At 47.7% G+C, this 26,673-nt stretch overlaps 1 protein-coding gene across 4 annotated transcripts in view; it reads left to right on the top strand.

Moving 5' to 3' along the window:
• LOC146822421 (uncharacterized) overlaps positions 1-26,673 on the top strand; it is a 234,073-nt gene that overhangs the window by 145,752 nt on the left and 61,648 nt on the right. For 3 of the 4 annotated variants that reach the window (XM_085613515.1, XM_085613514.1, XM_085613513.1), the window contains exon 1: positions 6,717-7,345. The exons of the other annotated variant lie outside the window; for it this stretch is intronic. The gene's annotated coding sequence lies outside the window, so the exon portion shown is untranslated. Of the gene's footprint in view, positions 1-6,716; positions 7,346-26,673 lie in introns of those variants that run through there. 4 annotated transcript variants of the gene reach the window in all.

Here is a 26,673-nt window from a genome sequence, read left to right as displayed (position 1 = left end):
CACATATACACACACCCCCCTAGTCTCTTTATGAGGCTAGAGTTTGAAGTACATAGGTTACAAGAAGAATTAGCATTGTAAATAGCACAATATAGGTTCAGGCCCTAGGGGCGTACCAAACCATATATCAATAAAGTGGTATAAGAACCACGACTTAATTAGGACTAGAGCCCTTAGAAGTGCCTGGACCACAAGGAACCACCCAAGGAAATGACACAGGGGACCCACGGGGGACGCGTGCAGTGTGAGAACACAGCCGCGAATCACCGTTAACTTCTATGGGGAAAGTCGCAGTTGGAATTTTAAAGTTTAAGGACACTTAGAAGATGACTAGAAGCAAACCCTTTTGGAATTAGAGCTGTCTAAGGCCAACGCCCACAGGAGCACCAGAGTACTCATGTTACCTAACCCAGGGGAGCCGGGTGCATAGGTGTCAAATGGTGTCGGGTCGCGACGTCGTTTTCAATGAAAGCTGATGAAGAAGTGCTGCTGCCGGGAAGATTCGAAGTGTCCGAAGAGATCCAAGCCAGGATCGAAGATGAGAAGAACCTAAAAGCAGAGGGGACAGAGTCTGGGTCACTAGCCAGTGACCAGGGACACGATAGGCGACTGCCCACCGATGTCGGGTGCTTCAGGTGAGTTGACCGGAAGCTTGTCTCTTCAGCCACGAGGACCAGGAGGCGTCGACGATGACCAGGAGCTGGATTCGAGCTTTCCCACAAAGGATGTCGAGTGCTGCAGCGTTGGTGCCCCGACTGGACACAGCGAGCCTTGGCAACAGCAACCCACGCAGGAGGAGAAAAAAGGCTTCGGTGCAGACCAGCAAGGTCTGAGGGACTCACCCAGCGAGGGCGAGTGAGGGCACATCTGGAGCAACCAGGAAAGCCCAAAGGAAATCAGAGTTGCCTTCACAGGGACCCACAAGTCGACTGACATGGGATCGCAAAGGTACCTCGAGCGGAATCACAAAATGGCGGCCCACGGGTCACTCGGAGTGGGGAGGCCAGCAATCTTCAGTGGATACTTGAGTGACTTATCGGTTTATATGTGTGTGTATGGTTAGTGATATAGGTAACCTATATCACAGTAAGGGGTGCATGCACCACCTTACCCAGGCTGCAGTAGCAGACCTGTGGTGTCATTTTTGAAGGCTGTTCAGGGGTGACATAATACATGCTTCAGACCCTGGTAGGCTTCTGGGGTACGTATGCCCTGGGTACATAGTGTATTATATACTAGGGACTCATAAGGGTACCCCAGTATCCAATCTGGAGTGTACCTAAAGTACAGGAAGCCTATTTTAGAGAGGAAGCAGCTAGGCTGTGGTCCTGATTAGCAGGGCCACAGACAGACTAAAGTCGAAAAACAGTGAAACACCAGCAAAAAGTGGGGGTAACCATAGTAAGCAGACCCTACTCGCCTAAAACACACACCTTAGATACTTAGGTTAAGGAACTCATAGAAGGAGTACGCCAGGTTTCGGTATTGTTTTATATACTTGCGTATATACATTGGGGCTTATTTACAAACCCCTTCCACCTCCATTGCGTCACTTTTACTTGACGCAACGGCGGCACTGCATCTGCTTCATATTACATGGATGCAGATGTGTCCCTTTTTAGGTCTCGCTGAGACAGCGAAAGCTGTCTCTTTGAGACATTTTGTAAGTGGGCTTTCAAAAGTGCTACCCACATGGTTTTGCTGGCCTAGGGCTTGAGTGCACGATGGCGTGCACGTGTACAGCTGCTCCTCTGCTCCTTGCATTCCTCCCTCCCTTCTCACCCAGCCCTTTGATGCTCTGCTCGATTACTTTCACTTTAGCCGCTTTGACCCTTGCATTCCCCTCCCTTCTCACCCAGCCCTTTGATGCTCTGCTCGATTACTTTCACTTTCGCCGCTTTGATGTTTGATCGCAAACGTGATCACTTCCGCTTGGCATAGCCTGTACTTGTTCTCTTTGTCCTCACATATGCTCTTCCCTCTATGTTTTTCTCTCTGGTCTCACATGTGCTATTCCCTCTGTATTTTCACTCTGCCCTCACATGTGCTTTTCCCTCTCCATTTTTCTCTCTTTCCTCACACATGCTATTCCCTCTGTATTTGTCTCTCTTCCCTCACATGTACTCTTCCCTCTGCATTTTTTCTCTATGCTCTCACATGTGCTCTTCGCTCTGTATTTTTTTCGCTGCCCTCGCATGTGTTCTTCTCTCTATATTTTTCTCTCTGCTCTCACATGCTCTCTTCCCTCTATGTTTTTATCTCCGGTCTAACATGCGCCCTACCCTCTGTATTTTTCGCTTTGCTCTCACATGAGCTCTTCCCTCTCTATATTTCTCTCCTCCCTCACATGGACTCTTCCCTCTGTATTTTTCTCTCTGCCCTCACGTGCTTTTCCCTCTGTATTTTTCTCTCTGCCCTCACATACTCTTCCCTGTATGTTTTCCTCTTTGCCCTCAAGTGCACTCTTCCCTCTGATCACATGCATGCACAACTATGCACACATACAAACACACACATGCATTTACACACACATATGAACATATACAAACACACACAGACATGCATAAACATATGCATATACATGCACACCAACCCCACATATAAACAAGCACGCACATCAACATACTCAAACACATATACATACACACAAACATGCATACACAGACATAGGTATACACACAAACATATGTGTACACATCCATGAAGACAAATGAACACAATGTGACACCCATACTTGCACACCAACACACACATGCATATGCAAACATATACACATACAAACACACACACATGCATTCACACAGATATATACATATATGCACACACACGCATCTCCTGTACTGTCTCAGGTGAGTCGGTGTCAGCTGTCTCCTAGAGGGAGATCTCGCATGAGACAGTAAGACTCAGAGACATGTGGTGGTGGGGAGAGACCAACATGCCTCCCTTTAATTGTGTTGTTGCAAGATGGTGACTATCTTCTGCCACTGGTGCATTCAGATAAGCGGCAGGAAGTTCGTCGGACACATGCACTGGTTTCAATTTCGAGAAAGTGGGGTGAACTTTTCACAGATCGGGAGTGTGTGTCAACACGTGTTTCTCCTTCACGGCAAGACAAATCAGTACGTTTTGTTTAACCGTGTGGTCATGAATCCTTTAATTGCATAAGTGAGCGGGTATGGATGTAAACAAAAATGTAACACTAATACCACATTTTCTGTCACTCTTGTGAACAGGTTTGCTGTGAATGTATGAATGAGAATGGCGTTTTAGAATACGTTGCATGGAAAAGGGTCAACATGGTGTATGGGTGTTTTTTTATTTATTTTTTTAAATTATTTTTTATTGCATGGTTAACGTCATGATATACCGGATTCGGACGCTTCATTGCAGATCAGTTGTTTGGCCCGTGGTTATTTACGAGTTTGGAAAATACTTTTGTATTGTGTCGATTCTTTTTGTCTCTGCCCTATCTCTTGGCTGTGTCCTTACTCTCTCCCATCTTCTCTCTCCACCTCTTTGCTACATGTTCTCTCGTAATGTTTTCATTTTTCCCAACTCTCCTCTTTACTCTCTCTAATTCTTTTTTTGCTCCTTTTCTGTCTCTGTCCCTTCTCTCCTCTTTCTCTCCCCACCTGTCCCTTCTCTAACCCCACTCCTCTTCCTCTGCCCCGCCCCCCCCATCCCTCTCTCTCGCAGTACTGCAGCATAGGCAGCACCAGGTCTCTGATGCCTTCTCAGTGTTGGCCCTGGGGGTGGAGGAGGTAAGTCAGCCCCCCAAGTGAATCCCATTATCAACAGATAGTGAACCTCTATTTACCAACAAGTACGGAGCGTTCTCGGGTGACGGCTGATGCGAACAGTGATCTGCTCTCGGCCCCGGCAGGGCCTGTGGGGTGGGGGCATTACCTTACACTAGGAGAGGAAGTAAAAGTGATATCCTCCCCTCCCCCCCCACTCCACCACTGTCTCTCCTCACCCTCCACCTCTCTCTCTCCTCCACTTCTGATTCCCTTCCAACTCGGTCTCTCCTTACCCTCCACCTCGGTCTCTCCTTACCCTCCACCTCGGTCTCTCCTTACCCTCCACCTCGGTCTCTCCTTACCCTCCACCTCGGTCTCTCCTCACCCTCCACCTCGGTCTCTCCTTACCCTCCACCTCGGTCTCTCCTCACCCTCCACCTCGGTCTCTCCTCACCCTCCACCTCGGTCTCTCCTCACCCTCCACCTCGGTCTCTCCTCACCCTCCACCTCGGTCTCTCCTCACCCTCCACCTCGGTCTCTCCTCACCCTCCACCTCCATCTCTCCTTACCCTCCACCTCCATCTCTCCTCACCCTCCACCTCCATCTCTCCTCACCCTCCACCTCCATCTCTCCTCACCCTCCACCTCACCCTCCACGTGTCTCTCCTCACCCTCCACCTCACCCTCCACGTGTCTCTCCTCACCCTCCGCGTCTCTCCTCACCCTCCACACGTCTCTCCTCACCCTCCACACGTCTCTCCTCACCCTCCACACGTGTCTCTCCTCACCCTCCACACGTGTCTCTCCTCACCCTCCACACGTCTCTCCTCACCCTCCACACGTCTCTCCTCACCCTCCACACGTCTCTCTCCTCACCCTCCACCTCACCCTCCACACGTGTCTCTCCTCACCCTCCGTGTCTCTCCTCACCCTCCACGTGTCTCTCCTCACCCTCCACGTGTCTCTCCTCACCCTCCACGTGTCTCTCCTCCACGTGTCTCTCCTCACCCTCCACGTGTCTCTCCTCACCCTCCACACGTCTCTCCTCACCCTCCACACGTCTCTCTCCTCACACTCCACACGTGTCTCTCCTCACCCCCCACACGTGTCTCTCCTCACCCTCCACATCTCTCCTCACCCTCCACATCTCTCCTCACCCTCCACCTCACCCTCCACCTCACCCTCCACATGTGTCTCCTCCTCACCCTCCACATGTGTCTCCTCCTCACCCTCCACATGTGTCTCCTCCTCACCCTCCACAGGTGTCTCCTCCTCACCCTCCACAGGTGTCTCCTCCTCACCCTCCACAGGTGTCTCCTCCTCACCCTCCACGTGTCTCTCCTCACCCTCCACACGTGTCTCTCCTCACCCTCCACATCTCTCCTCACCCTCCACATCTCTCCTCACCCTCCACATCTCTCCTCACCCTCCACCTCACCCTCCACATGTGTCTCCTCCTCACCCTCCACAGGTGTCTCCTCCTCACCCTCCACAGGTGTCCTCCTCACCCTCCACGTGTCTCTCCTCACCCTCCACGTGTCTCTGCTGCACGCCACACACTGCTGCACGCCACACACTGCTGCACGCCACACACTGCTGCACGCCACACACTGCTGCACGCCACACACTGCTGCATGCCGCTGCACGCCTCACACTGCTGCACGCCTCACACTGCTGCACGCCACACACTGCTGCACGCCGCACACTGCTGCACGCCGCACACTGCTGCATGCCACACACTGCTGCACGCCACACACTGATGCAACCGGCACACGGCTGCACGCCACACACTGCTGCATTACTCACTGCTGCATGACACTGCTGCACGCAGCACACTGCTGCACGCCGCACACTGCTGCATGCCGCACGCCACAGTGCTGCATGCCTCACACTGCTACACGAAACACTGCTGCACACTGCTGCACGCCGCACACTGCTGCACACTGCTGCACGCAGCACACTGCTGCACGCCGCTGCACGTCACAGTGCTGCATGCCTCACACTGCTACACGCCGCACACTGCTGCACGCCGCACACTGCTGCACGCCGCACACTGCTTTAATGCGAGTTTATGCTACTGACATTGTAAATGACAATGCCTTTTATTTGTTTTAAAACCAAAACATAAATAAAAGGCATTGCAATTTTACAATGCCAATAGCTCAAACTCGTATAAATGCGAGACCTATTGCATTGCAAATGCTTGTTTAACAGGCTGCATCGGTTTTCACCTGCAGGAAAATCACCTGCACCAACTAAGATTTTAATTTATGCAAGGGAGGCATTCCTTCGGAAATGCCTATCTTGAAAATGCTGCAGTGGTATCTACAACATTTTTTTCACACATCGGGCGTAGGGAGGGCGCATTGGCTGTGGCCAACAGACCACAGCAGCTGTAGTGACTTGAAAAAAACACTGTGTCATGCTGTGCCGTATTGTAAATATGGCGCATCCATCATAGCACAAAGGCTTCTCCTGCAGGCACAAGAAAACATTCATTCACTGCCACACATTGCAATCAGCGCCCCCCTCGAGGGTCGACTGCAAAGACGGCTCCCGCCCCAGGGGGGCCGCACAGGCTTCACTCAAGCCTTGCGCGCGCAGCACTCTGGCATCGAGGGCCCGGGGCCCCCCATGACGGACCCCGGTCAGTGAGTCTCTTACTAGCCCCGGCCACTCATTGGCAGGGTCACCTGACCGGTGACCCCTGTGCTGGACGGGTGTGGGTAGGAGCCAGAGGCGCAACTAGAGCCACATTTCGGGGGGGGGGGGGGGGGGCTGAATCTTTAAGCAATAGGCAGAGTGGAGCTGCAGGGGCTCTTAAATGGGGTGAAACAACAGCAAGGCCTCATTAACATGCACATGGTCTTTTAAAGACCTGTAAAGTGCTCGGGTGCGGCTGTGTGTGCCGGGTTGCCACACACGGGGGGGGGGGGGGGGGGGGGCTGAAGCCCGTTGAGTCCAATAGGTGTTTATGCGCTTGGTAGGAGCTGCCCTCGAGGGACTCTCTAAACTGTGTCCACTGTCCAGCGGAAAGGGAAGTCCGCGTCCGCCATGAGCCGTGCACCCCAACCCATCCCACCAAGCGCTGCAGGCTGCAGCCTCTGGGCGCTACAAAACCCCACCTTCTAGCGCTGCATGGAGCCTGTGCGTGGCGGTGTCCGGTCCTCCATCCCTAGCTCTCCAACTCCCCCCTCTGTAGAAGAAGGGGCCCCTCGCGTCTCGTGTCTGTGGTTACATTACCCCCCTCCCCTTGCTGTGCTTAACTTGATAACTGGGCTGAACCCAGTGACCTGCTGCCCGTTCCTTCCCCGCCTTCACTCTCCTTACTCCCTTCTAATCCAGGCCGGTTCTGCTGGGGGAGATATCAGGTAAAGCCCCCTGGTCCAGTCACATCCCCCCGTCGAACCAGGGGGGCTTAACAGACGGTCAACTAGCCTTTGGAACGGGGTGACTGGAGGGTGTTCTGGGACTGCCCCTGTCTGGCCACCCCCCCTGGATGATGTACATCTGACGTCACTGTTAATGGCGGATGCGGATGACAGACACGAATTATTTTCACCGAGGAGTGCTGTGAACTGAGCGCGCCGTTTGATCTGCTGCAGGTGAGTGGTGGGGTGGCAGACACAGACACAAGCATTATTTTCACCCGGAAGTGCTGTGTGAGGGGAGCACGCCTTGCGATCTGCTGCAGGTGAGTTGTGGCAGACACTCAAATTCTTTTCATGCCTAAGTGCTGCGTGAAGTGAGCGCACCGTGTGATCTGCTGCAGGTGAGTTGTGGCAGACACTCAAATTCTTTTCATGCCTAAGTGCTGCGTGAAGTGAGCGCGCCGTGTGATCTGTTGCAGGCAAGTTGTGGGGTGGCAGACACTCAATCAATCAAACAAGGAATTTGTAGAGCGCGCTACTCACCCGTAAGGGTCTCAAGGCGCTGGGGGAGGGGGTCGGGGGTCGCTACTGCTCGAACAGCCAGGTCTTGAGTGTTTCCTGAAGGCGAAATGGTCCTGGGTCAGCCGGAGGTGGGTGGGGAGGGAGTTCCATGTCATGGCTGCCAGATAGGAGAAGGATCTTCCTCCGGCGGTGGCTTTGTGAATTCGTGGGATGGTGGCGAGGGCGAGGCTGGCGGAGCGGAGCTGGCGGGTTGGTGTGTAGAATGCGAGTCGGTTGTTGAGGTACCTGGGGCCCGCGTTGTGGAGAGCCTTGTGTGCGTGGGTGAGGAGCCGGAATGTGATTCTTTTGCTGACGGGGAGCCAGTGCAGATCTTTCAGATGGGCAGAGATGTGGCTGTGGCAGGGGATGTCCAGGATGAGTCTTGCCGAGGCGTTCTGTATGCGCTGTAGTCTTTTCTAGAGCTTGGCTGTGGTTCCGGCGTAGAGGGTGTTTCCGTAGTCCAGGCGGCTGGTGACAAGGGCCTGGGTGACCGTCTTCCTGGTTGCGGTGGGGATCCATCGGAAGATTTTTCGGAGCATGCGCAGGGTGTTGAAGCTGGATGCTGAGACGGTGTTGACTTGCTTGGTCATCGTGAGGGAGGAGTCCAGGATGAAGCCCAGGTTGCGTGCCTGGTCTGTAGGTTTGGGGGCGGTGCCCAGGGCGGGTGGCCACCAGGAGTCGTCCCAGGCAGAGGGGGATGGTCCCAGGATGAGGACTTCCGTTTTGTCTGAGTTCAGTTTCAGACGGCTGAGCTTCATCCGTTCCGCGACGTCTCTCATCCCTTCCTGGAGGCTGGCTCTGGCGGTGTCCGGGTCGTTGGTGAGGGAGAGGATCAGACACTTGAATTATTTTCACCCGGAAGTGCTGTGCGAGGTGAGCACGCCGTGTGACCTGCCTCAGGAGTTCTGGGGTGGCAGACATAGACTCTCGAATTATAATTTTTAAGTACTATGTGAACGGAGCGCACCGTGTGATCTTTTGCAGATGAGTTGTGGGGTGGCAGACACACACTCGAATTACTTTCACCCGGAGGTGCTGTGGTTGTACTTCATGCAGTTTTCAACTGCGTGTTCCAAGCTGAAGTGTGATGTTTTCAGTAATAGACGTGGGCGCTGGGTACATAAAGACAGTTATAATTGTAGTTAGACAGTCTGTACTACGGCAAGACTTTCTTAGTTTTTAACCTGGCTAGTCAGGACCTTGTCTCTAATCCCATGCTAGTAGCGCGCCTAGCCCTATGAGTACGGTTCAAGAGTATTATTAAACAGTAACATTCCCAATCTCCCTCAGATGTCTATAAACAATTTAAGTTGAAAAATATCACCGCTCAGACTGTCACTCCTGTTGGGTACTCGGGTTGAAATGGAAAAGTGGCCCCAGAGCCCCCAAAAATGGTGGCCCCTGGTATACCACGTGATGAAGTTGAGGGCAGTGTCCCTGGATTATAAAACATTGGTGTGTTTACAAAGACCGTAGCTTAGAAATGCACAGCACCTATAGAAATACTGTGCAGTGAAAGTACAGTAAAAATAAAGAGCAAGGTACATTGGATTGTTCGATGTTAATCGTAAATGAAACGTTGAACAACATGGCTGTAATGTTGGGGTTGGTTTTGTCACTAAGCATCAGAGCAGCGTTCATTCGATAATCAAGCAACTGCGTGACTGTCAGAGTGCTTAACACTGTCGGTTGTGAGAGACCTGAGGGTGATGGGTGACCCTACTTCCGCTCGGAGTACCTTACTCCCACTCGGAGCACATATTGGATGTACCCTACTCCCACTCGGAGCACATATTGGGTGTACCCTACTCCCACTCGGAGCACATATTGGGTGTACCCTACTCCCACTCGGTACATATTGGGTGTACCCTACTCCCACTCGGAGCACATATTGGGTGTACCCTACTCCCACTTGGAGTACATATTGGATGTACCCTACTCCCACTCGGAGCACATATTGGATGTACCCTACTCCCACTCGGAGCACATATTGGGTGTACCCTACTCCCGCTCGGAGCACATATTGGGTGTACCCTACTCCCGCTCGGAGCACATATTGGGTGTACCCTACTCCCGCTCGGAGCACATATTGGGTGTACCCTACTCCCGCTCGGAGCACATATTGGGTGTACCCTACTCCCGCTCGGAACACATATTGGATGTACCCTACTCCCGCTCAGAGCACATATTGGGTGCACCCTGCTCCCACTCAGAGCACATATTGGGTGCACCCTGCTCCCACTCGGAGCACATATTGGGTGCACCCTGCTCCCACTCGGAGCACATATTGGGTGCACCCTGCTCCCACTCGGAGCACATATATTGATGTCAGACTTTTTAAATGGAGTTCCCTCCACCCAAGCTATTTATTACCTGACTAGTGTACAGTGATGTCGGCAGTAGGTTGGCTGTGAGGACCAGGGGTGTGTACTTGTCGGGGCTTGCATGCATTCTCTGCTGTTTGTGTCGTTGGACGGTTGTCCATCACCTGGCTGGTTGTGTACGCACTCCATTGTCCACCACCTGTCCCTATGCTTAGGGGTGGGATGGTCTCATTGCCATGTTCTGTCAATGTCCATGGCATGGTGATGAGGCCCCTGTTCTAATATTGGAGGCATCACTTTGTGACCTTTTGAGTTTGTTTACTTTAAGTAAGCCCCCACTCCCCAACCCCAGTGAAAACCTGTTTATTGAACATTATAAGTGAAATCATAGACTGTCCTGTTTATCTATAATGAAGAATAAATACTAAATGTTATTGCTAGAACGAATAATTTTAGACCAAGTTTCCTTCATTAATTACCCACCCCTTACTTAGAAGGGAGAAATTCATCAATCTGTTTCCCGCAAGTGGTGCGGATTGAGACTAGAGTTTTAAGGTTTTGATTAACGGAATGTTGATTAAACTGGAAATGTCACCAGAATTATGCGGAACGGTCATGGCGATGAAAGGACCACGAGTTCCAGTGAAATGTTCATTTTTATTTTTAAATACCACTGTGTTGTGCAATAAAAACATCCAAGCTCGAAGTATGTATGTGAACATGTACTATATATTTTCTATAGCAGAGAAAATGGGTGTTTCTATACCGTTATTTGGAGCAAATGTGCTTATTGATGTAGTAGCACATTACAGGAGTACAGAGGGCACATCCCATATTACCACAGTACAGGACCCAGTTTATTGCCCCCAAGTGCAGCAGCCAGTGCTTACTGGTTCGGGCGGCGTGTTCCCATGCCCTAACACCCCCAGTAGCACAGCGCACCTTCATCGTGCCTGCGTTTTACCTCTTGAATCCTGGTTTAACTTATTTTAAATCGGATGGACATGGAGTGTCCTGTGCTGTTACCATTGTTGAGAAATGGGCAGCATCCTTGCACCCTTTGACCCTTTCCCTCATAAATTATGACCCCCCCCCCATCAGTGGCTGCAAATAACATATTCCACTCAGTGCATACAGGAAACACATTCACAAAACACGTGTTCGCCTGGCCTGCCTTGTGTAGCGTGCCCATGTTATGTTACTGGTGCTTGTGTTGCGTGCCCATGTTAATGGCGCTTGTGTAGTGTGCCCATGTCATGTTACTGGCGCTTGTGTAGTGTGCCCATGTCATGTTACTGGCGCTAGAGTGGCGTGCCCATGTTATGTTACTGGCGCTTGTGTAGCGCGCCCATGTTATGTTACTGGCGCTTGTGTAGCGTGCCCATGTTATGTTACTGGTGCTTTTGTAGCGTGCCCATGTTACTGGTGCTTGTGTAGCGTGCCCATGCCATGTTACTGGCGCTTGTGTAGCATGCTCACGTTATCTTACAGGCGCTTGTGTAGTGTGCCCATGTGTGAGAAGTTGGCCTGGTATATGCTGGTCACTAGTTAAAGTGGCCACCTTGCACCAGTACAATTTGACTCTTATGGTAGTAGGTTTAAGACAACCTTTTAAAGAAAGCTATCTGTAAAGATTTCATGAGAAGTAGTTTGATTCAATGAGAAGATTTATTTCCAGCGATAATCCAGCTGAACTCCCAGCTCAACCGTCTCTCCAGTTTGATCCCAAACATTCCACCTTAGGCTGACATCATACATTCCATGATGTCAGCCAGCAATTTCTCTACACATCTCCCCCTTTAATATAAACAAAACATTTTTTTATTTTTTTTTTCATTAAAACAGTTCCCATTAGAATTAACACAACCAAGTCTGGTTGAACTTTAAATCATAAGCGTTACAAATTGCTTCTAACTTTACACACGTCACCCATACTTCTAATAGTTCCATTCTCCAGAATCACAACATTACGTTTGACTTCTTTAACCCTACAAGGATTGGAATATTTACTTTCTCCTTTATGAACAAAACCTTTCTTCCGTACCACAATCCAATCACCCGGCCTCAACAAAGATCTTTTCACTCCCATTCTTTTGTTGTAGAATGAAACATTCTTCCTACTTTCCCCCATTACTTTTCTTTTTATTTTTTCTCTATCCACCTCAACTTCCACATTATCCTTCAACCACACAGGACACTCCTTAGAGTTTGGAATCCTCCCCTTGAGAGAAATGAACGGTGCAATCCCGGTAGAAGAATGAGGTGTGACTCTATGTGACCACATCAACCTTCTCAATTCCTTTTTCCATGACAACTGATTTGCCAATGACAGTTGAACATTCTCCATTATCAGCCTATTCACTCTCTCCACAAGACCATTCGCCTGTGGACGGAACAACGCCACTCTTTCATGCACAATACCTAAACCATTTAGATAAGACACCATTTCTTTAGATATAAATTGTACCCCATTATCAGAGACAATGACCTTTGGCAACCCTTCATCCATAAAGGTCTCTTCCAAAAAATCTATAACTATAGACGTACTTACCTCTGGCACAACCTTGACCGTAAACCATTTGGAATGATAATCCACAAGTACAATAATGAACTTATTCATAGCTCCTAACTTTGCCACAGGCCCCAAAAAATCAATCGCCAATTTCTCCCAAGGCTTACTAGGAAATTTCATCATTTCCAATGGTGGTTGTCTGACTACTTTAGACTTGTCACTATTAGCACACGCTATACAATTCCTTACTTTTTCCTCAACATCATGATGGACCCCTGGCCACCAAAACACCTCTCTAACTCTTCTTTTCATAGCGCTACGTCCTAAATGACCTTCATGAATAATATTGAGAATTCTAGGTCGAATGGCGATAGGAGGAACAATCTGACTCCTCCTCCTGAGTTTTCCACATACAATGCTTAACTCTTCTTTAACTTTAAAATACTCCTTTAAATCAGCTCTCTGAGTATCTCCTATATCCCATCCTCATCGCCAATGTAAAGATTTCATGAGAAGTAGTTTGATTCAATGAGAAGATTTATTTCCAGCGACAATCCAGCTGAGCAACCGTCTTTCCAGTTTGATCCCAAACATTCCACCTTAGGCTGACATCATACATTCCATGATGTCAGCCAGCAATTTCTCTACACTATCCTCGTGGCAGCTGTGGAGAGCAGCCTTCAGGCTAAGTCTTTAGAGGAACGTAAAGCAGCTTGTATTACCTTATAATCTCTTGAATTACTAAATGAAAGGACACCACACGTGTGAGTTTTTATATATATACATATATATATATATATATATATATATATATATATATATATATATATATATATATATATATATATCCACAAACGAGTTGCCCTTTTGAATGAAGCCACACAGCCAGAGGTGTATATTCAGCGATTTTATTCTGGAGAAAGTAGCAGCCTGACAGCCAGAGCAGTGTCCTCACTCTTCGTTTGCCCAACGCGTTTCGTGCTTCTTGAGCACTTGGTCACGGGCTGGTTTCTTAAAGGCAATCACGCAGTCCATTGCCAGCACCTGTATTCAGTGACGCTCGCCTCAGTGGGCGTGGCAGCAGGAACTGCCTGACGGTCATCGTAGTGCTGTGCTAGTGTTGCTTCCGTGAGTGGCTTGTGATATGCCCAGTGAAGAAAATGAAATTAAAACCCCAGTGGGTTGAAAACAAAGTCCTGTGCTTGAAAGGTTACATCTTGTTGCTTTCTTCCACGCTCCTCTGACCCTTGGATGCTGTCGTCGGTTGGTGTCAGCAAAGGCACACAAAGTGGCGGGGCTTCAAACGCGACCGGACTAGCCGCTAATAAATCCACAAACGAGTTGCCCTTTTGAATGAAGCCACACAGCCAGAGGTGTATATTCAGCGATTTTATTCTGGAGAAAGTAGCAGCCTGACAGCCAGAGCAGTGTCATCACTCTTCGTTTGCCCAACGCGTTTCGTGCTTCTTGAGCACTTGGTCACGGGCTGGTTTCTTAAAGGCAATCACGCAGTCCATTGCCAGCACCTGTATTCAGTGACGCTCGCCTCAGTGGGTGTGGCAGCAGGAACTGCCTGACGGTCATCGTAGTGCTGTGCTAGTGTTGCTTCCGTGAGTGGCTTGTGATATGCCCAGTGAATATCACAAGCCACTCACGGAGAGGTACTTTACCTGAGAACACTTATTTTAGCAGCCTACACAGCAACCCTACACACTCATCTACTCCCTGCTGACGAGAGGCAACTACCTCGAAACACGTGTCCAGAGATGGCTAACGCTACACTTACTTGCACTCATGACTCGGGCATAGGCGTACCCGCCGACGCTGACTTCAGGGACCACAATTCTTAGGGGCAACACGCTGGTAGGTAGAGCAGTGTGCGACCAATTGGACTTTTGTTAATATTCAGGCTCCTTGAGCCGGTGGAGCTGACGAGCTCATGGTTACGCACCTGCGCGCTACGAGAGGTACTTTACCTGAGAACACTTATTTTAGCAGCCTACACAGCAACCCTACACACTCATCTACTCCCTGCTGACGAGAGGCAACTACCTCGAAACACGTGTCCAGGGATGGCTAACGCTACACTTACTTGCACTCATGACTCGGGCATAGGCGTACCCGCCGACGCTGACTTCAGGGACCACAATTCTTTGGGGCAACACGCTGGTAGGTAGAGCAGTGTGCGACCAATTGGACTTTTGTTAAAATCCACAAACGAGTTGCCCTTTTGAATGAAGCCACACAGCCAGAGGTGTATATTCAGCGATTTTATTCTGGAGAAAGTAGCAGCCTGACAGCCAGAGCAGTGTCCTCACTCTTCGTTTGCCCAACGCGTTTCGTGCTTCTTGAGCACTTGGTCACGGGCTGGTTTCTTAAAGGCAATCGCGCAGTCCATTGCCAGCACCTGTATTCAGTGACGCTCGCCTCAGTGGGCGTGGCAGCAGGAACTGCCTGACGGTCATCGTAGTGCTGTGCTAGCGTTGCTTCCGTGAGTGGCTTGTGATATGCCCAGTGAAGAAAATGAAATTAAAACCCCAGTGGGTTGAAAACAAAGTCCTGTGCTTGAAAGGTTACATCTTGTTGCTTTCTTCCACGCTCCTCTGACCCTTGGATGCTGTCGTCGGTTGGCGTCAGCAAAGGCACACAAAGTGGCGGGGCTTCAAACGCGACCGGACTAGCCGCTAATAAATCCACAAACGAGTTGCCCTTTTGAATGAAGCCACACAGCCAGAGGTGTATATTCAGCGATTTTATTCTGGAGAAAGTAGCAGCCTGACAGCCAGAGCAGTGTCCTCACTCTTCGTTTAACCAACGCGTTTCGTGCTTCTTGAGCACTTGGTCACGGGCTGGTTTCTTAAAGGCAATCACGCAGTCCATTGCCAGCACCTGTATTCAGTGACGCTCGCCTCAGTGGGCGTGGCAGCAGGAACTGCCTGACGGTCATCGTAGTGCTGTGCTAGTGTTGCTTCCGTGAGTGGCTTGTGATATGCCCAGTGAAACTCGGTCCTAACTATAACTATCTACTGGCGACCGCCAGTAGATAATAAATATATATATATATATATATATATATATATATATATATATATTCACTGAAAAAACCATAGGTTTCAGGGGTGTTATAGTTAGCTGGACTTTTCACTTGTACAAAACCATTGAAATTCCCCCGTTATAGTTAGTTCAGCTAACTATAACTCGCGCGCCCGCAATGCACTGCTGATGACGTCACATATTACATCACTCATGACATGGTCAGTGACATCACTCATGACATCACTGATGACATCACTGATGACATCATCCAGTGAATGTGTGTTTTTCTGAAAATTAAATATGTTTTATATATGTATATCTCAAGGTCGATGGAAGAATAAATGGGTATATAAGTGTCTAAATGGATGATTTGTTTTTGAAACATTGATTGTGTAACTGACTGATTAAGTGTATCATAGTGAATACATGGCTTAGTGAGTAATGTTTAAATATGTAAATATCTGTATCAGTCTCTCACTTTGTGTATAAGTGGCTGCATGGGTTGGTGAGTAGCTACATGGGTGTCTATATAGGTTATTAGTTGGTTTTTTGAGTATCAGTCTGAGTGTCTGCATGGTTCGGTGGGGGGTATTACGTAGTGCATAGGTGCATGAATGAGTGACTCACTGTTTGTATGTGTTGAACACAGCATGTGTGCAGGACTGTATGGGTGGATGAGTGTGTGTATGGGTGTGTTAGTGAGTGAATGACTGTCTCAATAGTGTCTTTATGAGTAACTACATATGTTTTAAACTAGTATATGTGACTATTGGTGTATATATGTGAGTATATGTGAGAGTGAGAGATTGAAAGAGTTCCTGTATGAATAAGTATGTGTTTCTATAAGTGATTGTTTAAAAGACTAAGTATGTGTAAGTTTCCGTAGAAGTAAGTATGGTGGTGTGTGTATAACTGTATATGCAAGTAAATGTATGTTTGATTCTTTATTAGCATGAGTGACTATGTGTGGGAGTAATTCTATGGATGAGTGGCATTGTGTAACAGGATGTATAGGTGTATGAGTACATATGATGAGTGAGTACATGTATGAGTGACTGTATAGGACTGTTGGTGAATGAGTGGATATGTATGTGGATCTTAGAATTACTGAAGAGGTTGTTGTAACTGGTATTGGTATGTCCATTGTTTTGAAAATTTTAGTCTCTATTTTTGAATGTGTGTATCAAAGGTTATATTAGGGTGAGAAAAGGTCTGCCACTCTATCACAAGGATGATGTGATCAGTGTTGTCATCAGTGATGTCATTTGAGATGTCATCAGTGATGTCATGAGTGATGTCACTGACCATGTCATGAGTGATGTAATATGTGACGTCATCAGCAGTGCATTGCGGGCGCGCGAGTTATAGTTAGCTGAACTAACTATAACGGGGGAATTTCAATGGTTTTGTACAAGTGAAAAGTCCAGCTAACTATAACACCCCTGAAACCTATGGTTTTTTCAGTGAATTTCTGAGGTTTTTTAAATGCTAATTCCTAACTATAACGTGCCTGAAACCTATGGTTTTTTCTGTGAATTTCAAAGGTTTTTTAAATGCTAATTTCTAACTATGCCTACAGAGATAGGACATGTGAAGAAAGAAGAAAAAATGCACAGAAAGAAACAAAAGAAGTGCAGAAAGAAGCAACAGAAGTCCTCAAATACGAAGATAAGTGCAGGAAGAAGGATAACGTGCAGAAAGAACAAAAAGAAGAGCAGAAAGAAGCCTTGTTGCAAAATCATCCTGTACCCTCAACTTTTTCAGACGGATACTGGTGGTAACTGAGTCTGACTAACCAGTCCTAGAGCCAGTGCTATGTTAAAAGACACTTAGAATACAGTGAAAACACCTACATACACTAGGGAACATTATGCGTTGGGGTCCCCCTGTGATTAGCATGACCTCCTCTGTAAGCCCCTAGTGTATAATAGGGCATGGGGATTAAAACTACCTCTTAAAACAGGCCACAGGGCGTTTTTGCACACGTTAACTCAGGCCCCGTCCCCTCCCTTCACCACTGTGTAAACACGCCCTGTGTCCATTTTTAGTTGGGAGATTAAGTTCATTTGAATCCTGAGGGTCCCTAGGGTCCAACTAGCCCACTAGGTACCTCCAGTAAGTGCCACAGAGCTGCGTTGCAGAGAGGTGTAAAAAGTGGCACGGCCTGGACCACCTCTCTGCAATGCAGCTCAGTGGCGCTTACTGGAAGCACTTGCTGGGCTAGTTAGCCCCCAGGGGCCCTCAGTATTGAAGGGAAATTATATCCCCAATTTAAAACGTGCCATAGTGCGTGTTTGCACACGTCACCTCAGGCCCCGTCCCCTCCCTTCACCACTGTGTAAACGCGCCCTGTGGCTGTTCTAAGTTGAGAGATTAAGTCCCCCTGAATCCTAATGGTCCCTAGGGTCAAACTAGACCACTAGGTACCTCCAGTAAGCGCCACAGAGCTGCGTTGCAGAGAGGTGTAAAAAGGGGCTTGGCCTCAGAACACCTGGCTGCAGCGCAGCTCCCTGGCGCATACTGGAGATGCCTGTTGGGGGCGCGTTTGCAGAGTGCTGCACGGAGGGGGCATGGCCTCCGGCACGATGCCAGTCTTTTATTTATTTTAGTTTTTTAAGAAGGGGGGCTGTTTGGTTCCCCTTCTTATTCTAATTTATTGGCCCTGATGACCCCATCCCCCAGGGCCAGTCTCCTAATTATATTTTTTTGACCCCAATCCCCAGGGCCGGCCACTGTTTTTTATTATTTTTAAAAAATATATATTTATAGACACACCTAGGACATGCTGGACAAACCGTACGTACCTATCACCATGACGATTTGCGTGATATTCATTAAAAGGCGACTATGCATGCAATGAATCCACGTGGAATGTATTTACACCACTAGTGAAGCTCTGACATGTCTGATGCCCTACCGTGCCTAATCCTGGTAGACACCCTTGTCGTTTATTTATACAAACATGGGTAGCTATTGACGGGCACATTTAATACACATGCACACCAAGCCATTCAAAGGGGATTCGACAAAAATTCGACCAAAACTATGCAAGAAACCCCCCTCACGGTTAATAAAACACACATCCACTGCCGGATGTGTAATACTTTTTATTTTACTCTCTGGAAAGGGGACGAACATCACTTGAGAGTCACAGCGTGCTCCTGACGGAGCCCAATGCTGTGTTACACCCACCATTGCCTGCCGAGTGCCACACACCTCTGTGTTGTATTCCACTAGCTAGTGCATATGCTATGACACTCTCTAGCCCATGTGCACTGTAACACCACCCCGTGAATATGTCATGCCACACTTGTCTTCGCACGGGTTATATTGCCCCATCTAACGTGCCTTTCTCGATGCCTATGTTATAACGCACAGTGCTATGCCATACATATTACAATCTGGGATCCATATCTTTGTCACAGTGCATATGCAACGTTACACTCCCCAGCACATATTTTATATTACAACTTTAGAGACTAGTTAGGTTACACAACACTGCCCTGTGCATATTACACTCCAAGGCGCATATCGCATAGCACGCGCTAGTGCCTGTGCTATCTCGCGCTCTCCAATGAATCTGTCATTGCGCACAATGTATTGCATATTATATTTCACGCCCGGTTCATCTTATATCACACTTTTTGGTGCATAGTTTATACCATACACTATATCTAGTTTTCATTTTCAATCGTGCTCTCAGGACTATGTTCTATATACCACTGTGTTCACCTACCCTTTTCACGGGCATTACATTTTGCGATAGGGGGTGGAGGGTCAGGGGGTGTTTCTGCCAAGTGAGCCCGGAGTCACAGTCACAAACGTCCTCTTCTTCCTGAATAAAAGTGAGATTATGCTGCATACTTGTTCATATTTTAAGTAGTTCGCACAGACACAATGTTTTAAAAACAATAAAGTTCCTAATACCCGCCTTCTCTGAACAGTTAGCTTGCTGCCCCATCCCCTTCCTCCCTATCCTCTGTTGTGTGAATCCATGGACTAGCCTCCTCCCTCCTGCCATGCATGGTCTGATGTGCTGCCACTGCCCTCAGTTTAGTATGATGTACCAGTCCACTCCTCCTGCCCTCCATTGCCCAATTCTATGCCCCATCATTGACCTCCTGCTTAAACTCTGTGCTTAGCTTGCTGCCCCTATTCTCCTTCCCCCTGCCCTCCGATGTCTTTGTGCATGCCCCTGCTCCATCCTTTTTGCCCACCATGTCCCATGGACCTGCCACTCCTATCTACTCTGAGTGTTCTGTTGAGCTGCCACTCCCCTCCCACCTGCCTAGCATTGTCAGATGACTGTAACCTGTCCCTGCCACCTCCACCCTGCCTGTCCACATGCCATGCCCCTATCCTCTTCCTCCTGTCCTACATGGTCCATTGTACTGCCACACCCTTCTGCCCTCCCTGGTCTGTTGTGCTGCAACTGCTCCTCCTGCCTGGCCCATGTGGTCTGTTGTGAGGTCCCTTCCCCTGAACTTTCTTGTCTGTGCCCAGGTCCTGACCCTCCCTTCTATCCTCCATGGTCCTTTGTGCATGCCCCTCCACCCTCCTTCTTGCCCATCATAGCCATTGTGCTGCCACTAACCCTCCCACTTGCCATGCATGGTCTTCTGTGCTGCCATGGCCCCTCCCACCTTCCCTGTGTGGTCAGTTAGCTGCCCCTGACCCCCTCCCACCTTCCCTCCATGGTCTGTGTGTATGCCATCACAGTCTCACTGTTGCTCTTCATGGTGTGTCTTGCTTCTAGTGCCCATCCTGCCTGACCTCCATGGCTATCTTGCTGCTCCTGCCCTGCCCCCTTGCCCCCAGCCCTACTCCCTCCCTCCTGGCTTGTCTGTTCCATTGTAATGCCCCTGATCCGTCCCTCCTGCCCTTTATGGTCTGTTATGCTGCAGCTTTCTCTCCTGTCTGTCCATTATGGTCAGCTAGCTACCATTGCCTCTTGCCCCTCTGTTCTCTGTTGTCCATGTGCGTGGACCTGTCCCCTCCCTCTTGCTTTCTATGGATTGTTGTGCTGCACTCCCGTCCTGCATGCCCTGTGTGGTGTATTGTGCTGCTGCAAACCCTGATGCCTGCCCTGCAGGGTCAGTTTGGTGCACCTCTCCATGTCCCTCCTGTCCTCTGTTATCCAAGTCCATGTCCCTATCCCATTTCCTTCCATGATCCAATGTACCATACTTGCGAACATTTTGAACTTGGTAAGAGGGAGATTTTGAAAAAAAACTGGGGTATTGATTTTCCCCTTTGAGTTACATTGAAAAAGAGGATATTGTAGACAGGAGACAGATCAAATAAAGCCCATTTGAGCTTAAAAACATTGGACGTTTCCTGGCTGAATCGGGTCTGTTGGCATGTATGGTTGTACTACCATTGCCTCTTCCTTCTGCCCACAATGGTCTATTACATTGCCACAGCCTTGAAGGAGGGTAGATTTTGTATCACAGGGGGCCCCTGGCCCGTTCTGTCCACACCTGAAGTATGAGACCCTTGTCCTTGCCCTGCCAGCTGCATTTGTAGGCCGTATTAAATTGACCAGCGGGTCCTGTGTTGCTATATAATTATCCTGAGACATCCTTACCACTCAGCCAGCATAAAACCCCTGTGTAGGCCCTTCTGTTCAATATGTAGGCCTCTTTGTTAAATTGACCATAGCTCTGCAATTTTAGTGTATAGCAGTCTGAAGGCAGGTCTGCGAGGCCTTCTGATCCAAACTAGTAGCCCCCACCCTACCCGAATGCTCCGTGCTCGGTATCAAAGTTCAACATCCCCCTGAAGCTGTCGACATACAGTAGGCTGCATCCTGGACTGGTACTTGCTTCCTGGGCAGGTTTCCCGCTTTTAACGAAGTGGCAACCGCAGAGCGTCAAGTTAGGAGAACTGAGGAGATTTTATACATGAATATATTGAATTCCCGTACAATACCCATTATTTTCTGCTTGCTCTATGGAACTTACGATAAGCGATTGGCCTGAGAGACTGACCTTTTCACCCAGTCCATTGTCAGCATTAAGTGGGTAACTGACGAAATGTCTGGTAAAATCTGCAGACGAAGCTTTTGGGTAGCATACGTAGGTAGATGTAGCGTGCAAAGGAGCCCACAAAATGATATAAAAAGGGAGCACCCACAGATATCGACGGACTACCTCGCCGTCTGTATGTAGGTTAACAGGCAGTGCAGGTTTTCCCCAAGAGCTGGGAGCTCTTGTCTTCCTTTGCTTAAAATGTCTTGCTCTGCTTTGCTTCAAGTATCTTATTCTATTTTACCTATATGAAATGTCATGTTATGTTTAACCATTGTTCTCTTTACTTTTGCATTTAAAAGATTTTGTATTGTAATTGCAGGAATGCTTGCTCTAAGAGTAAACGTGAGTGTTCCTAGGTAACATTTTCCTTGGTGTAACTTGTTTCTCATGATGCATTTATAGATGTGTTTTCTCTCTCTCTCTGTCAGTACATTAATTGAGATACAGAGAATATTATGACAGCTGTATGATTATCTGGATTCTGTATTTTGTACTTTATGTCTCTATTCTGCGGTTTCTTTGAAGTTGCATCTTCTCATTAAACTGCCATTGTATTCTGCCTCCAATTCCATGTCTCATATGTCTGTTTTCTTCATTTTTGGAGCAAGCGTTCCTAGGCACCCCGGCTCAAATTAAGGTGCCCCTTTTGTCCCTGACTCACTCTCCTGCTCAGTTCTGTGGTGGCTCCCGGGGATCTGGGGACCGCCCCTAGCTTCCTTGACCCGTAATAGATCTTCCCTCCAACAGCCTCTCTTGCAAGTCCTGTATTGTTGGTTTGTTGCCCCTGCCCCCCTTTCCACTGCCCTCCATAGTCTGTTGTGCTTCCACGGCCCTTCCTGCCTGCTCAGTGTGGTTAAATTGTTGCCTTTGCACCCTCCTACCTGCCTTCAATTTTCAGAGTCCGTGCCCCTGGCCTCTGCCTCTCAACAGTATCCTAATGAACAACTAGATTGCTAACATTCTATATTTATTACAAAAGTGTGGAACGCCTGACATCATCTTGATGTAATCAAAACTGTAATACCTAGAGCATTTCCTTTAGAAATTACATATATGAGAGGGTCTTATTGGCATCAAAATTATGGTTAGTGCTCTAAAAGACTAAAATAAGGACATATTTTCTGAGTTTTCAAATAGCGACAAAGCACTTTTAAATTATTTGTTATCTTTATGTTTTTTTATCCAGTTGACCACTTGATTAAATGTTGCACTTAGGGGAGAGGATGTGGTGTTACTTCCAGAACTGCAGACTTTGCAACTGGGGAACCAGGTTGAAGTTTCTGCTTCAGCTCGACATTCTGTGATTCTGGTCAAATCACTTAGTCTCCCCATGTCTACAACCAAAATGAATTTGTTCTTGTGTGATGTAACCAATGCTCATGTAAAGCACTCCAATACCTGACAAGTCTGCACTATATAACACTGCAAAAACACAAAATAATAAGTGTTTTGCACACTTCTGTCATTGGGCTATATTTGGGCTACATCTGGGTGATTTTGGGCTACATTTGGGCTCTTTAGTCTCCGGTGGCCATCTTGGGAGATTTATTTGTTATGAAGTTTCCTAATTTCCTCATGTACTGCAGTCTCCTCAGTAGGAAATGCTTTCAGTTTTTTACTTTGATTCCATCATGAAGGTATTCAGATATGTCACACATTTGCCATAAATTCTGAATGTTAGCACTCTAGTTGCTCATTAGATCACTGTAGTAAAACTACTGCACCATGGAAGTCTGCTCCTGGTATTAAAAGTGCATGTTTCAGTCTGCATGTCAGAATTTTTTAATGAAATAGAAGAGGATTTGAGAAGTCACTCAAAATGTGCCCTCATTTTCTTTCTTCAGCATTAATCATAATTTCTATGGCAAAATGAACCTCCTCATTGTGTTCCTTTTTAAATTAAATGTTTTAAGTTTTACCAGTTTATTCCAATCAAGATGGCTTCAGGTGTGCCATACTTTTGTCATAATGAAGACAGTAAGCGCTCTAGTTGTTTTTAAGAACATTCTGGGACATTCTGTCATTGGGCTATACTTGGGCTACATCTGGGTGATATTTGGGCTACATTTGGGCTCTTTTGTCTCTGGTGGCCATCTTGGGAGACTTATTTGTTATGAAGTTTCCTAATTTCCTCATTTACTGCAGTCTCCTCAGTAGGAAATACTTTCAGTTTTTTACTTTGATTCCATCAAGAAGGCATTCAGATGTGTCACACATTTGCCATAAATTCAGAATGTTAGCACTCTTTTTGCTCATTAGATCACTGTAGTAAAGCTACTGCTCACCAGGGAAAACTGCTGCTGGTATTGAAAGTGCATGTTTCAGTCTGCATGTCAGAATTTTTTAATGAAATAGAAGAGGATTTGAGAAGTCACTCAAAATGTGCCCCAATTTTTCTTTCTGCAGCACTAATCATACTTTTTATGGAAAAATGAACCCCCTCATTTTGTTCCTTTTTAAATTAAATGTTTTAAGAGTTACCACTTTAATCCAAGCAAGATGGCTTCAGGTGTGCCATACGTTTATCATAAGTAGGACTGTTAGCGCTCTAGTAGTTCTTTGGAACACTCTGGGAAGCTGCAGTAGAACACAAAGGAATCAACTGACAGTCTCTGCCCTTGTTGGATGTACATGTTTTACTGAGAATGTCAGACTTCATTCTCACATGACTGAGAAAGATAATGTGAATTTACAGAATATAAGCTCTCAGTTTAGCCTATAGATCACCTTCCAAACCTCTGTGGTAAAAGCATGAGAAAATATTTTTCTCTCAATCATGATATCCCAGCAGAAGGCTTTTTCACATGGTGAAATCACCTTAGAACATACCACAATTCCTAAAATGAGTATGGTACCATCAACAAATGATTTATAATGTAACTAAAGTCTTAAAACCTTCTATTAACTGCAATGCTTTTTAATGAGGTGCTATCATGTATATTGGTCCCAAGATGGCTGCCAACACTTCTTGGATGAAGTGCTGACAGCCAATCAGATCTCAGGATGAGATGTGTGGTTAGGCTCCGCCCACATATATATATGCTTTTAAATGCTATTTTCTCAGGAAATACTGAACAGATTTACACCAGACCTGCAAAAGGCACTTCCTTGACCTTATGGCTACCTCTCTGCCAAATTTCAAGTAATTCTGTTCAGCCGTTCGGGCTGTAGCTGTGTCTAAAGGTCCTATGGAAAAAAGCATGGGGAAAACGCGTTTTGGGACCCCCCTTTTTTCTCGGCCCCTGCTTGACGAATCCACCCGAGACTTTCAGGGTAGGAGCGGAGCGTAGCGCCCCACCTATTTTGAAAATTTCGCGAGGATTCGTCGACCGGCGCCAAAGTTATTCCAAATAGAATGTTGCGGATTTCCTATGGAAACAGGGTCCTAACTATAACTACCTACTGGCGACCGCCAGTAGGTAATATATATATATATATATAATTTATTTATTACTAACGACTCTCTGCTAATCTCTTTATGAGATTAGAAGTCAGGAACATATGCACAAATCAACATTTCACAACAAGTTAAGCACAAATATGGCTGGGGCCGTAGGGGCGTACCAGACCATATACTAAAAAAGAGACTTAGAGATAACGACTTGAGAGGAGACAAGGCCTAGGGCCTTCAGAAGCGCTGGGGCCTCACTAATCCACCCAAGGCAGGTAAGTAAAGGACCCACGGGAGACGCATGCAGTATGAGAACACAGCCGCGGATCCCAATTGACTTCAATGGAGCAAGTCGCTGTTGGAAATTTAGAGTTTAAGGATACTTCGGGAGAGTCTACAAGCAAGCCACTTACAGGGTAAGTAGTTCTAGAGCCAACACATACAGGAGCACCGGAGTGCACGAGTTACCTGACCCAGGGAAGCTGGGTGCATAGGTGTCTTTTGGTGTCAGGTCGCGGCGTCGTTTTCAATGGGAGCCAAAGTAGACTTGCTGCTTGTGAAGAGAGGAGAAGTGTCCGGTGGAATCAAAGACTGGATTCAGAAGAAGGAAGACCTGAAAGCAGAAGGGACAGTGTTCAAAGTCACTTGGCAGTGACCCGGGGCAAGGAAGATGGATGCCCACAGTCGTCGGGTGATTTCAGGTGATCACGGGTGTCTTGACTCTTTAGCCACGAGGTCCAGGGGGCGTCGACGACCACCAGGAGCTGGATTCAGCATGTCCCGCGAAGTCTGCAGCTTAATGCTGTGTCGGTGACCAGATTGGAGCCAACAAGCCTTGGTACACACGTCTGCCCATGCCTGCACGATTGGCTGGTAAAGGCAAATGATTGGCTGGTAAAAACTAACAATTGGCTGGTAAAGTCTAACGATTTGGCTAGTAAATGAAACGAAAATGCCATCAAGACATGTAGACAGTCATCACCGCGCTTCAACGGCTCTGGTTCACCACCACCAAGGGCAGCACTGACATCATTATGGATCCTAAACACAGCGCTCTCACAACTGAAGACAGAACCATTTGAGGCAATGCAGGAAGAAGGGTGCAACCCTGGAGTTTATAGCAGATGTGCCTATTGGCGACATCTGTATTGCCGCGAATTGATCATCCCTACACACCTTCACGAAACACTACTGTGTGGACATCCATCTAAATGGGGAAGCGCAGGTGGGCCAGGCCGCTACAATACCTGTTGGCCAACTCATCCACATTTCAACCCATCCTCCCCAAGGAGCCAAACATTGCTACATATGCAAATGCACAGCATATGAATCCAGAAAAGGATTCTGTAATAATGAAGTCCATTAGCCGAGGTTTAAGTTCTATTAGACGATTTATTGATCTTGGTTGCAGGTATGTATATTTATAGGTTCTTAGCCTAGATCTTAGGATAGCCCCACCAGGAGCAGCCTCCTTGCTGCTCAGCCCATACTCCAACTGGTACTCTCCACCTCACTGACACCCTCGCATCCAGTCGCATCACCATACACTCCAACATCCCACACAGCACTTTCATACTGGCTGAGCAGCAAGGACCCCAGAGCACCATGGAAGACGCATAGTACAATAACGATACATGGAACAGGACCGCTCTTCATCGGGAATGAAATCACCAAATCTGTTCAACAAAGGAACCTCCTCTTCAGAC

This window comes from Triturus cristatus, chromosome 6 (assembly GCF_964204655.1).
Source record: "Triturus cristatus chromosome 6, aTriCri1.1, whole genome shotgun sequence".
In the NCBI taxonomy this organism is placed as follows: Eukaryota; Metazoa; Chordata; class Amphibia; order Caudata; family Salamandridae; genus Triturus; species Triturus cristatus.
This window is presented reverse-complemented; position numbering and strand designations above follow the sequence as displayed.